Source organism: Acinonyx jubatus, chromosome C2 (assembly GCF_027475565.1).
Source record: "Acinonyx jubatus isolate Ajub_Pintada_27869175 chromosome C2, VMU_Ajub_asm_v1.0, whole genome shotgun sequence".
In the NCBI taxonomy this organism is placed as follows: Eukaryota; Metazoa; Chordata; class Mammalia; order Carnivora; family Felidae; genus Acinonyx; species Acinonyx jubatus.
This window is the reverse complement of record NC_069384.1, coordinates 70,645,981-70,661,627: the sequence shown is the minus strand read 5'-3', so window position 1 is coordinate 70,661,627 and position 15,647 is coordinate 70,645,981. Positions and strand designations below refer to the sequence as shown.

Below are 15,647 nucleotides of genomic sequence, written 5' to 3'. Positions count from 1 at the left end.
TCCTGTATGATTTTCCCTTTCCATAGAGTATTAAAAAAAATCATTTCCTATTCCAAAGTCATAAAGATGGTTTTCTATATTGTTTTATAGTTTGGCCTTTCATGTTTATACCTTAAAGGTTTTTTTTCAATGTTTATTTATTTTTGAGACAGAGTGAGAGAGCATGAGCAGGGGAGGGGCAGAGAGAGAGGGAGACACAGAATCAGAAGCAGGCTCCAGGCTCTGAGCTGTCAGCACAAAGCCCGATGTGGAGCTTGAACTCATGAACTGAGATCATGACCTGAGTCAAAGTCAGAGAATCAACTGACTCAGCCACCCAGGAGCCCCTCATGCTTATGTCTTTAAACAAACTAGAGGTCTTTTGTGTGTGTGTGTGTGTGTGTGTGTGTGTGTGTGTGTGTGTTTTGTTTTGTTTTTTCAGCGTAATGTAGCATATACGAAGTTACAGACATTGTGTGTGTGCTCTCTAAACTCACATAGGAACTACACAAACTGGGCTTACTTCTTTCAGTTGAATTTTTGCAAGATTTTATTTAATATTTACTGTGGGCCTATCTAGAAGTAGGTCTTGTATAGTAAAAGAAAGAAAGAAAGAAAGAAAGAAAGAAAGAAAGAAAGAAAGAAAGAAATTACAGATTGCTAAAGTCTTGAATCATTAATTAGGAATTTACTATTAAGGAGAATACTGCATATTTGTTAGCTTCCTGATTGATTGTTTTCACATGAGTATATATATGTTTATATGGGTTCTGTGGGCCACTGGGGATTCCCAAACTCAGTTCCTTTGAAACGAATCTGGTGTGGTGTGGTAAGCCTTGGGTTCTTGTTCACATTCTATTTTGTTACTTATCTTTCTCCACAGGGATATGCTATGGTCCAGAGATTTTTCTTAAGATCCTGCAATGATCCTCTACTTTTTCACAAGTAGGTGTTTGTGAACAACTAAATCCTTTATGTGGCTGTATGCTTCAAAGGTTAGGTATAAGCATGGTTAAGATCAATGGGCCACGATTGGGTCATTAGGTCCAAACAACTGGCTTACCATAAGCCTACCATTGCCACTCTAGATAAACTCAAAGCTGATAGTCCATTATATATGAATTTGTAGAACAGAGGTGGTTATGGGAGTTCTTTCTCATCCAATATGAAAAATTACTTTTATTATAAAGTCACCTATTATAAAGGTTTCATCATGAAAAAAATAAAAAAGGCACTTGCATAGGGGAAGAAAATATCTCAACTACTACAGAAAGCTATAAAATGAAAAACTTCTCTTTCCCTCTTTCCTACCTTGGCCCACTCCCTAAAAGTTAATCATTATTGATAATATCCTATATATTCCATCCCCCAGGTTTCCTCATGCCCCTTTCCAGTCAGTTCCCACTGTCCCTACTTCCTGCCCTCCTGAAGGCAGCCACGTTGCAGCTTGCTTGTTTGACTGACTCTATCTTGGATGTGATTTGGTCTCAGTGCTTACAGCTCTACCTTGTTCTTTTAAATAGTTGTATAATAAACAGCTGTATAGTATGCATGAGATGGGTGCATCAGAATTCCTTATAGATAGACATTAAGAATGTTATCATACATGAAAAGATGCTCAACGTCACTCCTCATTAGCGAAATAAAAATCAAAACCACACTCAGATATCACCTCACGCCAGTCAGAGTGGCCAAAATGAACAAATCAGGAGACTATAGATGCTGGAGAGGATGTGGAGAAACGGGAACCCTCTTGCACTGTTGGTGGGAATGCAAACTGGTGCAGCCGCTCTGGAAAACAGTGTGGAGGTTCCTCAAAAAATTAAAAATAGACCTACCCTATGACCCAGCAGTAGCACTGTTAGGAATTTACCCAAGGGATACAGGAGTCCCTGATGCATAGGGGCACTTGTACCCCAATGTTTATAGCAGCACTTTCAACAGTAGCCAAATTATGGAAAGAGCCTAAATGTCCATCAACTGATGAATGGATAAAGAAATTGTGGTTTATATACACAATGGAGTACTACGTGAAAATGAGAAAGAATGAAGTACGGCCTTTTGTAGCAACGTGGATGGAACTGGAGAGTGTTATGCTAAGTGCAGTAAGTCATACAGAGAAAGACAGATACCATATGTTTTCACTCTTCTGTGGATCCTGAGAAACTTAACAGAAGTCCATGGGGGAGGGGAAGAAAAAAAAAAGAGGTTAGAGAGGGAGAGAGCCAAAGCATAAGAGACTCTTAAAAACTGAGAATAAACTGAGGGTAGATGGGGGGTGGGAGGGAGGGGAGGGTGGGTGATGGGTATTGAGGAGGGCACCTTTTGGGATGAGCACTGAGTGTTGTATGGAAACCAATTTGACAATAAATTTCATATTAAGAAAGAAAGAAAGAAAGAAAGAAAGAAAGAAAGAAAGAAAGAAAGAAAGAGAGAGAGTTACCATAGGGGTGCCTGGTGGTTCAGTCGGTGGAGCATGTGACCCTTGGTCTTGGGGTTGTGAGTTCAAGCCCCACATTGGGTGTAGAGATTACTTAAAAATTTTGAAAAAAAAGGCTTTAAAAAGTTTTTAAGTTTTGATTAGTCTTGAAGATTTTTGTACTTTTTCTTACCTGCTACCAACAGTGGGTTCTTCCTTTTTGCTTAACTTGAGGCTTTAAGGCAAAAACAAAAACTCAGTTTTTACTATGGAGCCTTACAGACTGAAGCAATGTTAATACCACATACTTCTGAGAAGTATGATTTGGATTGTTCCTCTTCAGTGGTTTGCGGGACTTTGTTAAAATTTTTCTTTTTCATTTGGGTAGGAGTGGAGGAAACATTAGGACTTTTGTGTGTTTTTTGCCAGTCTCCAACTCTGATCATTTTCTACAGATTACCAAGTCTGGAGGGGACAGTCCCCTGTCAGGGGAACTAGGACGGTACATGCCCATTGTGGAGACAGACGTACTAGACTGTCAGAGATAGGGCCCCTTAATAATCAAACCGTGTAACTGTCCCTGGTAGGGTGTCTGGGAAGAAGGCCAAGAGCAAGATTTGTACACAGGAGGTTATTAAAGATGACTTCCCATCTAACTCTTGGAGAGGAGGGAGGGCAGCAGGATTGGCAGAGGTTGGCCTGGGCTGCAGGTGGAGTGAAGGCCTCAGCTGATCCTACAGCAAGAAGCTTTGGAGCTGGGTGACCCTTTCCATGGGGAGGACATGAGGCAGGTCTCTCCAGCCTTGGGTAATTTCCAGAGAGAGACTTCTCTTGTCCTAAACCCATTCTACCAAGCACCCTTATGATTCCATTTCCATTTCCTCTGTGTTTTATCGATAGGAAAACAATGTTCCACGTAGCTGCATGGGAAAAGTCTCAACTTCGTAAGAGTTTTATCTTTATACTTGTTTTACCTCTGTATCATTCCAAAAGAGGGTTGGAGGTGGCGATGGAGGTAAATACAACTTTTAAATTACTATATTAGCTATATTTTATTGAGTCCCACTCAAGGCCAGTGTACCGGGCTAATTATTTTACATATTTTATTAATGCTCAGAACAACCCTGTGAGGCAGGTACTATTATCTTATAGATAAGGATGATCATTGAAGGTAGGGTGTCTGAGAAACAGATCAAGAGGAAGATTTGTACACAGGACGTTTATTAAAAATGCCTATGGGATTACTATCTGCAGAAGAGGGAGGGCAGCAGGATTGGGAGAGGCTGGCTCATAGGCAATTCAAAGAGGTCAAGTAGCTGGCCCAAGGCCACCCAGTTGGTCGACAGCAATGCAGAAGGTTGGACAGGCTCCAACTCTGTTGTTTAAACCATTTGGTCCTATTGAGGATGACAGGAAGATAAGAGGAAACCAGAAGGGTAGGGCCCCTATCTAAAAAATGCACACCCTGAAGTTGTGCACGGTGCTGGAATGGTACCCCAGAATTGATTCTAACTCCCTGGGGCTACAGCAGAGAAAGAAACACAGTCAGGAACAAGATTCCCAGCAGAACCTCTGCAGGAAAAGCAAAGCCATGATGAAAGAAGTCAGAACAGCAGTTACCATTGTGGGCAGGGTATTGACTGAGAGGTGGCAAGTGGGAGGTTCCTGAGAGCTGGCATTGTTCCACGCTGTGAATCAGGAGCTGATTACTTGGGCTCAAGTACATAAGGACATTTTAAAAGTCATACACTCAAGGTTTATTCACTTTTGCATGTGTATATTGTAAGTAATGTGTATTTTGTACATTGTATGTGTGTATTGTGTATATTGTGTAAAAAAAAAAAGGTAATTAAGGGACGCCTGGGTGGCTCAGTCAGTTGAGCGTTCGACTTTAGCTCAGGTCATGATCTCATGGTCTGTGGGCTCGAGCCCTGCATCGGGCTCTGTGCTGGCAGCTCAGAGCCTGGAGCCTGCTTCAGATTCTGTGTCTCCCTCTCTCTCTCTGTCTACCCCTCCCCAACTCACACTCTGTCTCTGTCTCTCAAAAATGAATAACGTTAAAAAGAAAAAAAGGTAATTAAAAACTGTGTCAAAAGTAAAACAACCCAGTTGATCAGAAGAAGTTCAGCCTTTTCTGGTACTGAAGCCCTAGAAAAATTCCCAGAGCCCCCAAAGACAGACACTGTTTGTGATGTGGTGAAGGCCATCTTTCTTAATCACTCCTATGACAAGTTCAATCAATATTGAGACTCTTGGGACTTTTCATTATTGTCCCTCAATGAAGGCAGTGGTGTGATGCTAAAGAAGAATTTAGTGAAGACTTGAGATGTCCACAGTGCGGTCCCAAGGCAGAGCTCTGGGTAGTCTTTGTCATTATTGTCAACTTGGCCTTCCCAGGGCTTATGAGGGTGCCTGAATGGGATTGCTTTCTTAGCTCTCTCCAAGACCGTTGTAAGTCTCGGGCTGCTTTGGGTCTTGGGCTTAGACCCATTGCCATAGGGAAGCTATTGCTGCACACATACTGGGGGCATGGGGTGATTCCATGGCTGGGGAGCTGGGGTCTACTTACCCTGTCCAAATCTAGGTTGCCGAGACCACAGTCCCTTCTCTTACCTCATAGACGGTGCTACCAGCCACCAGACCTCCGAGTCACACAGCTCCAGGGAGCACCGACCCACACACGTGACCATAGTGCAATGCAGAGACCCTGTCAGCAACGGCCTGGCCTCCCCGCACTCTCTGTCTTTGGAAGAAGGGGGCTTTCTGCTGAGGAGGGAAGGAAAGGCTCCACCCCAGCCCCATCGCTCCACCGTGGTTGTGCTGTGGTGGGGGGCTTGTGGGGGGGGCACTGGGAAGCCCCAAGAGCACTGTGGCCTGTGTGGCTGCCAGGCAGAGATGCTCAGGACCTGCTAGCCTATCCTCCTGCCACTACTCTGAACCTTGAGTATTAGCCAACCAGACAACCAGCCAGCCCTCAGGCCCTGTGCTTCATCCTAGCCCAGGCCATCATGGGTTCTGGAGCCCGTTGACCTGGATTCAAATTCTAGCTGTACACCTTCCTAGTGGGGCAAATTCCTAACCACTCTAAGTTTTCTCAGCTGTAAAATGGGCACAATGATTACATGAGTGCCCACCTCATTGGGTTGATAAGGAGAATTGATGTACGCACAATGCATGGCACATCGTATGTGCTCAGCATGAGTCAGCTTTTGGCACGAATCTCTTGTCTGCATCGTGATCAGCATAAGAGAAAGATATGCCTCTTATTATGTAATAGAAGTGGATATAATATAGAAGTGAGAAAGCTGGGGTTTGTTTTTAAATAATTACTTTCTTTTTCCATGGTTACAAACATGTGGGAGAGGGAAACAGGAAGATGTTGGTCAAGGGGTACAGAATTTCAATTCTGCGAGATGAATACGCTCTGGAGATCTAATACACAATATGACTATGGTTAATGAGATTGTTTTATGTACTTGGAATTCGCTGAGAGGGTAGATCTTAAGTATTCTCGCCACAAAAAGAAAAGGAAACGGTAACTATGGGAGGTGAGAGAGATGCTAAGTGGTTTAACTGTGGTAACTATTTCACAATGTATATGTATATTAAATAATCTCTTATAATATATACCATTTCGAATTGTCAGCTATACCTCAGTAAAGCTGGAAAAAATGACAGGTTTTTTTTTTAATGTTCAAAGTAATACACATTCATTAAGAAACATTTAATGAAAAAGAAAAAAGTTTTAAAAATTATCTGCTATTAACTTTCTGGGATTTTTTCTTCTATTCCTTGCCAACAACTATGTGTATATGTATGTATATGTGTGTGTGTGCATGTTTTAGCAACTTTATGCAATACAGTATTATTAACCATAGTCACCATGCTGTACATTACATCCCCAGGACTTATTTATTTATAACTAGAAGTTTATATGTTTTGCTCACCTTCACCCATATATTTTTTTAAGCAAACTTTCTACTTAAAATTTTTTTTTTGATTTGCAGAAAAGTTACAAGGATAATAAAGAAAGTTATACTTCACACCCAGTTTCTCCTACTGTTATCTTACATTGCTATTACACATTATCATATTTATCATATGAACCAAAGTTGATACTTTTTTTTTTTTAAGTAAGCTCTACACCCTGTGTGGGGCTTGAACTCATAACCCTGAGATCAAGAGTTTCATGCTCTACCAATGGAGCCAGCCAGACACCCTGATACATTATTCTTAACTGAAGTCCATACTTAAATTTGGATTTCTTGGTTTTTACGTATGTTCCATTTCTGTTCTGGGATATCATCCAGGATTCCACATACATATAGTTACCATGTCTCGTTAGGCTCCTCTAGAATGCAAGAGTTTCTCAGACTTTTCTTGTTTTTAGTGAACTTGACAGTTTTGAGGAGTTCTGTTTAAGTATTTTGTAGAATGCCCTTCAGTTGGAATTTATCTGATGTTTTCCTCATGATTAGACTGGGGTTATGGGTTTTGGGGAGGAAAACCATAGGAATAAAGTGCCATTTGATCACATCATATCAATGGTACTGTCAACATGACTTTTCACTGTGGATGTTGACCTTGATCACCTAGTTGAGGTATTATATGTAAAGTTTTCTTTTTTCTCCCCCTTTCATATGGTATACTTTGGAAGAAAGTCACTATGCACACCCTATCCTTTAGGGGTAGGAAGTTCTTCTCTATGTCCTTAATGAAATAATATCTACATATATTGTTTGGAATTCTTCTGTCTTTTTCTACTTATTTATTTAGTCAATCATTTATTGGTATCAGTAGGATCTTGTGGGTATTTATTTTATACTTGGAGTTATAAGCCAGTATTATTATGCTATTTATTTTGTTGCTGGACATTGTTCCAGTTTTGGCTATTGGGAGCTCCTTCGGTTGCCATGGACATATCCTTGTATGTTTTTCTTTGAGTACTTCCTTACTTTCTGGCACTAGCAGATGTTCCGTATTTATGTTGTATATTCCATGCCCCAGCCATTTCTCCAAGGAGCTTAGTTTCTTTTTATTGAGGAATGGTATTGGAAACCAAGATCTGGGCACTGGGTGTCCTCACTGTACCTGGGTGTTGTTGCTTCTAGGCTCTCTCAGTGGACAGAACTAAGAAATATATATGTATATGCTAATAGCTTTTTAGTGGATTCATTAGGATTTTCTATCTCCAGAATCTTATTAATTACAAGTGGGAGATAGTTTCACTTCTTCCATTTCAATCTGGATACTTTTTATTTATTTATTTTTTCTTGCCAAGTTGCATTAGCTAGGACCTCCAGCACATGTTGAATACAAGTAGTGACAGTAGGCATCTTTGTCTTGTTCCTGATCTTAGGGGAAGACATTCAGTGTTTCAGCACTAAGTATGATGTTAGCTGTGGTTTTTTAATAAGTGTTTTTTATCAGGTTGGGGTAGTTTCCTTTCATTTCTTGAGTGTTTTTTGGTCGATGTTTATTTATTTTGAGACAGAGACAGAGTGCGAGCAGGGGAGGGGCAGAAAGAGAGGGAGACAGAGAATCTGAAGCAGGTTCTTTCCAGGTTCTGAGCTGCCAGCACAGAGCCCGACACGGGGCTTGAACTCACAAACCGTGAGATCATAACCTGAGCTGATGTCAGACACTTAACCCACTGAGCCATCCAGGCGCTCCTGTTGAGTGTTTTTACAATGAAAGGGTGTTGAATCTTGTCAAATCTTTTTCTGGATCTATTGAGATGATCATGTGGTTTTGGTCTTCTATTCTATTGTTATAGTATATTATATTAATTGATTTTCAGATGTTAAACCAACCTTGTACTCCTGGGATAAATCGTGCTTGGTCATGGTGTATAATCCTTTTTATATGTTGCTCATTTCAGTTTTCAAGTATTTTGTTGAAAAATTTTACATCTATATTCATGGGAGATATTGCTCTGTTTTTTTCCTATAAAGTGTTTGGTTTTGGTTTGAGGGTAATACTAACCTCATAGAGTGAGTTCGAAAGTGTTCCCCCTGCCTTTATTTTTTGGAAGAGTTTGTGAAGAATTGTTACTCTTTCTTCCTTAAATATATGTTAGAATTCACCTGTGAAGCTATATGGGCCTGAGCTTTTATTTGTATGGAGTTATAAAATTTCTATTTCAATTTCTTGTTATAAGTTTATATAAATTTCTATTGTCTTCAGTCAGTATCCATAGTTTGTGTCTTTCTAGGAATTTGCCCATTTCATCTAAATTGTCTAATTTGTTGGCATACAGCTATTCCTAGTATTATTTTATAATCTCTCTTATTTCTGTAATGTTGGTAGTGATGTTCTCTCACTCTTGATTTTCATATTTTGAGTGAGTTTTTTCTCTCTTTTAATTTGGTCAGTTTAGCTAAAATGTTGTCAATCTTGATTATCTTTTCAAAGGACAAATTTTGGTTTGATTAACTTTATTGTTTTTATATGTGTATACTAATCTGTGCACACACATACATCCATAATTGTTACTATATTATATCCATCTGTGACTATATTAAGCTAAACACAGGTTCATACTGATATCTCCAACTCCAATCTAGTATCACATAATTCATTCTAGCCTTTCCCCTTGCTCATCTGTAACTTCATACTGCAAGAGTAGTAAATTTGGCTCCCATTACCTGCCACCCATTTACTTATTTGTTTAATCCCAGTATATGCGTATAGTGGTTTCAGGATTGTTAACCCATATCCGCATAGGAAATAACTTTATCAACTAAAGTATAGTGCTCAGGTAGAGTTCCTTTTGCCTTTGGTCTTACAATCTCCACTCATTTCCAAAGTCATTTAGTCCACTCTCTTCAGTTAAATTATTATCATATATTTTACTAACAGATTCTTTTATCATAGTCTACATTCTGCTCTGGGATTTCCCTGACCTAATTTTTTTTACATTAAGGTTGATTCCTTGTGCTATAAAGTTCTGTGTGTTTGAAAAATGCAGTCTCATGTAACATACAGAACAGTTTTACTGCCCTAAAATGCAGTTCATCTATTCAGCCCTCTCCACTCCCCACACTCCTGGCAACCACTGATATGTTTTATATTTCTATAATTTTACCTTTTTCAGAATGTTATATAAATGGAATAGCCTTTTAAGATTGGCTCTTTTCACTTAGCAATATGTGTTTAATTTAGCAATGTTTTGTATGTTGTTGCATGAATTAATAGCTCATTCCTTTTTATTTCGGAATAGTATTCCATTGTATGGGTGTGCTGGAGTTTTTTTTTTTCATACCTTCACCTTTTGAGGACTATCTTGGTTGCCTCCAATTTTTGCAGATTATGAGTAAAACTGCTGTAAACGTTCGTGTGTGGATTTTTGTGTACATAAGTTTTCAAATCTGTTCAGTAAATGCCTGTGATTGCCATATTGAATGGTAAAACTATATGTAACTTTATAAGAAATGGCCAGTCTGTCTTCCAGAGTGGCTCTACCATTTTGTATTTCCACCAGCAATGAATGAGAATTCTTACACACTATGACAGAGGACTTTTCAACTAAAATGACTCCAAATCTAAATTTACGGCCCTCTATTAATCTTGCTCTTTACTGCTCTGATGGATCTAAAGCCGTGGGAAACCACAGGAAAGTAAGGGTGTGCCTGGGAGGGAGATACAGCCCCTTTGATTAATTTTATCAATCTCTTTGCCAATGGGTAAACTTATAAGCACCAGATGTCCAAGGACATCTCATTCTGCTAACAGTAAAGGACTATAGTCGCAAAGAGGAAAGGTTCTTTCTTTGCTAAACTGATAATCCCAACCTCTCATGTGAGATTTTCTCCAGGCCATGTATATTTTGCACCCCTTTCCAATAATCCAGATGGTACCGTGCTATAGGGAACTACAGATATTATATTTCTAAAACCAATACTTTCGTTAGCCTTTTTTATTTTGTTGTTGATAGTAGGAAAAGTATAATTTGGGTTGAATATCTTAGGATAAGATGGTCCCTTTCTTATTATCTTTGAATTCTAACTGGAGATGAATCTTAAGATACAGCTGTGATAGGAGCAAATAGTCCTGGCTTTAATGAGACTCAGTAGGACTGACAGGTACTAGGACACATTTGGGGAAAGGGGGTCAGGATGATCAGTGAACAGGAAAGACAAAAAGAATAATAATTTATTGGGGTGCCTGGATGGCTCAGTCGGTTAAGTGTCCAACTCTTGATTTTGGCTTGGGTCATGATCCCAGGTTGGGGGATCGAGCCCCGTGTCCGGCTCTACACTGAGCGTGGAGCCTGCTTAAGATTCTCTCTCTTTCTCCCTCTGCCTCTCTCCCCTGCTTGCATTCTCTCTCTTTCTCTTTCTCTCTAAAATTAAAAAGAAAAAGAATATGAATAAGAAATTATCTGGGGAAGAGGGAAGGAGCCCATGGCAGAAGTGGATGAAGGGCCCCCTGGGCCTGAAATAGAGAAAGATGAAGGAAGTCGGTCTAGAAAGTCAGGAGGGGAGAACAATTGGGGTCTGATTTGAATGGAAGCTGAGAGTGAGAAGTTTGGGGAGAAGAATCTGGGCTTCAGTGAGTTTAGGAGTCATTCTGACCTAAAGTTTTGACAATAGCATCAGCAACAGCTAATACAGTTGATGCCCCTCTAAGGTGTCCACACCATTCTAAACACTTTACTGCATTATCTCGCTCAAACCTGTGAGATGAGCACTATTTTATAGCATTTTAGAGAGAAGAGATATGATTGGGGTTTGGAGAACTTAAGATACCTGGAGATAAGTACGTATCTCTAAGACACTTATCTTAAGATGAGATTTCAATCTGAGTTTTTTGGTTCCAAAGGTGACTTCTTTTTGTCTATGGGCTCTTGAATACCTTCTGTGCTTTGGCTGTGGGGTATCAAAGTGCTCATGGCCTGCCCAGATGGAACCTTCCGGATTCCCCAGGCCTTGTTACCTCCAGGAGGCCCCCTACATCCTCCTGGCCAGTCTTCCCTCCTCTGAACCCTCAGAAGTCCTTGTCTAACAGGTCCCTGGCAAGCACATGTTGCCTTGAGTTTCAGCTTTTGCATTTATTATGCAATTCCTGAATTTTTCACCATCTGCTTTTTCATTTGTTTTTTCCCCCCTAAACTTTTTTTCTTTTCAAACAGACTTTGTTTTTTAGAACAGTTTTGGATTTATAACAACACTATGAAGACAGTACAGAGTTCCTGCCTAGCCCCCACACTCAGTTTCCCCCATTATTACCTGTTAGTGTGGAGCATCTCCCTCTTGACCATTTTCGACACACTTATGTACATATCAGACAACTTCCAGAAACACAGTTTTGTTTGGACTGTCTCAGCCTCCTCCTCACCGCTTACAAACCATCACTGGACACAGGCCAAATATCATGGAGCCGGGCCAACGTGAAGTCCTTGCTCTTCTTCCAGGACAGTGATTTGGGGTGACATGCTGAGGTTTCAAAGCAGGACGTGTCAATATCTCTTTTCCTTCCTCGTGGAAACTTGAAACTCTCCCAAGAGTGAGCTCTGACAACAAACAAAAACAAAGATGGAGGTGCTGGAATCTCTTCTATGATTTTCACCAGCAGCACCCATTTTATGATTATCTCTAATTCAGGGCAACTTGTTTGGAGAAGTCACCCAATAAACAGGCTGGTTTTGTCTGAGCCCAGGAACAAACCAATGCCAAAGGAGTGCCCTTCAATAAACACTTACCGAGCACCCACCAGGTGGCTCTGGGGAGAGTCCCCAGAACCGCCCTAAATCTGTAAAACACAGTGTTCTGGAGCAGGGAAGACAGGAGGCAGAGGCCCCAGCTTTGGGGAGGAGGATGTTGGGTTCTCTCTGGGACAGGTTGGATTTGAGTGGGTTATCCAGGTGGAGGTGTCCACAGGCACCTGGGAATAAAGATCTGGCACTTAGAGAGAAAAAGGACACAAATTGGTATTTGTACAGTGAGCAGAAGGAATCTCATTGTAGAGGTCCAGATGTGAGCATGTGGGTAGCTAACCTTCAACTCATCACGTACCTTCTCTCAGATAATTCATGACATTTGCATATCTGTTGCCCCCCTTGTTTTATAAATCTTCTTAGAAATTAGATAATGATGAAGCACTTCTATAGATCCACTGTGCTGACCATTTTTCTGTTTTAAGTGATACGCAAATATGAAACAAGGATGCTCCTCTTAATGTTTCAAAGGCTTTTGATGCTGCAGAAGTAGAATAATAGGCTGCTGGAAGATAGATGAGTGATCAGAGAGAACTCAAGGGAAGCCTTCTTTTTTTCTTTCTTTCTTTTAAATGTTTATTTATTTTTGCGGGGGGTGGGGGGGGGACAGAGAATCTGAAACAGACTCTGTGCTGACAGCAGAGAGCCTAATGTGGGGCTCGAACCCATGAACCGTGAGATCATGACCTGAGTTGAAGTCAGAGCTACCCAGGTGCCCCTCAAGGGAAGCATTCTGAGGCAGCTGTTTATTGGCACAGTGCCTGACACACAGTAGATCCTCCATAAACATTAAATACACCATAAATAAGATAAGATGAATGGGAATGTGAACCCATAAAGGCTCACTCATTCACAGACTGATTCTCTCTATTCTGTGTACACAGGGAAAATCAGAGGTATGCCTCAGACAAGCAGCAGGGACTTGACAGATGGCCCCAAAGCAGCTCAGGCTTACAAACAGGACGATGTTATATAGTCTCTCTAGCAGAGGGATCTTGCACACAAGCCCAGATTGGTGCCCGCTGCCACTCAGACAGGATGCTGGTTTAGGGCTATTCATGACCCAGCCCAGTGCTAAGCAGCCAGAGAGAAATGGGTTAGGGCAAGGGCGGGCCTTCCAGGAGCTAATTGCACAGAGATATCCAGACAGGCTGAGTGTCTGAGGTCCTCAGGGGCAGAATCAGAGACTCACCCAAGGCTCGGTGTCTAGGGAAGGGCCCTGGTGGGTCAGGGACACCTCAGGTCTAGGCTACCCTGGGGCAGAAAGGATAGTCTTGAGAGCCCATTCCCAGGCAAGGCCCAACAATGCCACCTGCACTATGCCCGTACCAGTCCTCCACAGCTCCAAGTGTGAGAGTCCTGACACAGAGGCCACCTCCCTCTTGCTAAATCAGGTGAATAAAAGGAAGCAGGTCAAGGCTGGTGCCCCCACTACAGCCAACCTTTAACTAGACTCCAAAATTAGATTCCCAAATGCGCACGCTGTGGTTTGTTTCATCTCTTGTGAGTGTGTGATTGGGCTGGCAGGGCGGGCAGGGAGGAGTGATATAGTAAAGCTAAGAGTTTTTGTTTGTTTGTTTGAAAGATGGGGGTGGGGTATTTGTGGTGGTGTTTGATCATTTTCGAAAAATCCTACCCTTGTTCCAGCCCTGGCTGGGTCTGCAGGAGAGGGTGGTGTTCCCGGGCAGAGTCTGCAGGGACTGGCTATCCAGCTGCTCTTTCCTGGAGTAACTCCGTGAAGTTCACAATAGGTCATTCCTCTAATTCAGTTTCAGAAACTCAATTTTTATCAGTTCCCAAAACTCAATTTTTATCAGTTCCCCTATGGTTATTAAGAAATCTGCTACCCAACGGCACAAAACACTGATTCATCAGCCGTCTTCATTACTCTGTGTGGAGCAAGAGGGCTGCTGGCAAGGCTGAATCTTCATACTGGAGTCTAACATCCTCTCAGGAGGGAAAAGCCTCAAGAATTAGGATGAGTGGGTTGTTTGGCAATTGTGGAGTTCCAGCAAAGGAGCTGAATGGTCTTAAGGGCTGTTTTATTTAAGCTGTGATCGCCCCAGGAATTGCCCTTGTCCACGGAAAAGCTTGGTAGAATATAAGCTGCTACAGTTACAGAAAACAGCTGCCAAGCAGAAACCACTTTCAAGTCAGCTGGCCACACAGTGTGCCCTCCCTGTGGGGCGTGCTGGAGAAGCAGGCTAATGAAAACCTCTTTCCTCTACAATCTACTCAAATGTGTTCTGAAGCAACCTGGGCATCACCAGGGAGCTTGTTAGAAATGCGGAGTCAAGTCACAGGCCCCCACTGGGAACTTCTGAGTCAGAATCTGCATTTTAACAGACCCCCAGGAGACTCACATGCACAGTATAGCTTAAGAAGACCCAGGCTAGCGTCCAGGCTCCATGTGGATCTCAAAATCTACTTTAGTTTGATTCAACCTCAACACCTGCAGGGAACCTGCCTTTTCCTTAGTAAAGTTAAGGGTGGACCTGGGATCTCCCTCCATTAATGCGGACAGCACTGGGCTCAGCAGGAATGCCTCCTGTTCCCTGGATTCTCTTTCCCTTTGGAGCTGCCACTGCCTACATTTGAGTCCTGTGTTGGACTTCATTACACAAGCCAGTGGGTCCCTTCAGATGCTTCTTTGTTTGAATCCAGTCTCAGAAGGGTAATCTTATGAGGTTTAGAAGTGGTTTATCAAGGGGCGTCTGGGTGGCTCAGTTAGTTGGGTGTCTGACTTCGGCTCAGGTCATAATCTCGCCGTTCGTGAGTTTGAGCCCCTCATCGGGCTCTGTGCTGACAGCTCAGAGCCTGGAGCCTGCTTCCGATTCTGAGTGTCCTTCTCTCTCTGCCCCTCCCTGTTCAGGCTCTGTCTCTCTCTGTCTCTCAAAATAAAGGTAAAAAAAAAAAAGTGGTTTATCATGACTACATTTTAGCTTGGCTGCTTTCTGCTTACCTGGTTGTGGGCTGTGGACCTTCATGTCATCAGTTAAGCAAATTCAAAATCTCACTGTAGCATAGGTTACTTCTGGGAAATGTTCTGAGAGATTGTTATTCCAGGCACACTGCACCTAGTGATCTTGTCTTTATATCTTAGGGTCTTTTATTTTGTGCCGGTGACATCAAATTCCGTTACAAATTGGACTCAAACCTTCCTAAGATGAGTATGGTTGTAAGGTCCAGGCTGGAGTAAGTTACTCTACTCTGGGCACAGAGCTTCGACCATCTGCCTGTTGGACAGTATTTCAAAATTCCAACTTAAGATGTAGTGAAAGGTGGTTTTCAGATAGAAGATCTCAAAGATCTGAAGCTAGGCTATACCACTGAAAAAGCATGGCACTTGAAGTCAATTGTTTTGTATTCTTTGTGCTTCCATTCTTTCACCTATAAGATGGGTATGGTGCCTATTTCACGGGATCTTTAGGAGGCTAAGATACTGTGTGTGACACAGTAGAAGCACCCCACCCAGCGCCTGGATGGGGTCTGGGCTCAGTGAATGTTAGTTGCTCTAGAACCCTGGCTCTG

The 15,647-nt window shown here is 41.9% G+C and overlaps 1 protein-coding gene across 1 annotated transcript in view; it reads left to right on the top strand.

Moving 5' to 3' along the window:
• The first annotated feature begins 885 nt into the window (after positions 1-885).
• TFRC (transferrin receptor) overlaps positions 886-15,647 on the top strand; it is a 52,885-nt gene continuing 38,123 nt past the window's right edge. Inside the window, exon 1 of the mRNA XM_027061099.2 lies at positions 886-924. The gene's annotated coding sequence lies outside the window, so the exon portion shown is untranslated. The remainder of the gene's footprint in view (positions 925-15,647) is intronic.